The sequence below is a fragment of the Phocoena phocoena genome, chromosome 9 (genome assembly GCF_963924675.1).
Source record: "Phocoena phocoena chromosome 9, mPhoPho1.1, whole genome shotgun sequence".
Taxonomy (NCBI): Eukaryota; Metazoa; Chordata; class Mammalia; order Artiodactyla; family Phocoenidae; genus Phocoena; species Phocoena phocoena.
This window is the reverse complement of record NC_089227.1, coordinates 33,524,668-33,526,295: the sequence shown is the minus strand read 5'-3', so window position 1 is coordinate 33,526,295 and position 1,628 is coordinate 33,524,668.

The following is a 1,628-nucleotide window of genomic DNA, read 5'->3' as shown; positions in this document are numbered from 1 at the left end:
TATTCCACCTACAAAGTAAATATAATATATATGTGTACATATATATATATATATATATATTTCTTGTAAGAATACATAAACAGGTTGGCATAGAAACCAAACTCAAAGTAATCTACATATTTAAATAGAAAACTGCATATAAAAACACTCTGCATAGGTCCTCTACTTCTGATAGGATGCTGGATAGGATGCTCCATTGAAAAACCCTCAGATCCTGGATTAATACCAACAAGCAAACCTAGAAATACATTAGTGATCCTATAAAAAAAAGTAATAATGAAAATCCCAAGGATAACAAAAAGAATAGTAAGTTGAAACTTCAATAAATAGGCATTACTTGTTTGGTGATTGGAAGTCTAAAAATCACAAAACGAAATTCTCCCCAAATCCTTCTATACATTTAATGCAGTTCAAGAAAAATCATATATTATGTATATGTGTTTGTAACTTAGGCTTTTAAAAAATTATGTAGAAAAGCAAAGACAAACCAGAAGAAGAACACGATAGAAGTTATGTGTGCCACCAGATATCAGTATTTATTATAATTTGTGCTAAGTAAGACAATGTGGATTTGGAACAGAAATAGACTAAGGACACACAATACCCCTAGAAATAGACCCACCCTCACATGAAAACTGAATATATGGCAGAGGTAGCCAGGCAGAGCAGTGTGGAAATAGATTATTCAGTCAACAGTGATGGTACAATTGGTTGTCCATGCTGAAAAAACTCACATTGATCATATACAGAAATCTGTTCTAAGAGATTTAAAGACTGAAAAACAAAACTTTAAAACTTAAAAATAGAGTCTAAGGAATTATCTTTATGCTTTCTGGAAATAGAGAATTTCTTAAGCAGAGCACACACACAAAATGCAAACCATAAAAAAAAAAAAGAGAAATCCTACATATCAAAGGACATTGTTTACAAAAAGTAAAAACACAAGCTCAAAACTGGGAGAAGATATTTGCGTTACATATGACTGAAGAAGAAAAAAGGATTGTACCCTAATATACATCAAAGACTCCTACAAATTAATAAGCAAAATCAAAACATTACAGAAAAATTTGAAAAGAGATCTGAATAAGCATTTCTTATAAAAAGTAAACACAAATGATCCCTAAGTATATTAAAATATGCTCAATTTATCAGTAATCAGGGAAATGCTAAATGATACCACATGAGATACAACCATCAAATTTGCAAAAGTTTTAAAATCTGGCAACATGAATTATTGGCAAAGATGAGGAGCAAAGGGAGCTTTTATACACTACTAGTGGAAGTGTCAATAAGTACAACCACTTAGAAATCAATATGGTATTATCTAGGAAAGGTGCTTACAGCCCAGTACTCAGCAATTTCAATTCCAGTTGTTTGTTCTAGTAAAACCTTCCATATGTGCATCAGAAGATATATACAAGAATGTTCATTACATATTTTAAAAAATGGGAATCAATCAAAATATCCTTTGCCATATGAATGGATAAATTGTGGTGTTTTAATACACTGGAGTACCATGCAACTATGAAAACAGATGGATTACCAGTAAAAGTATCCATATGTACTAACTGTAGATATGGCATTGCTGAGCTTCAGTCTTCTTTACATATATGTTTTCTCTGAGCCCT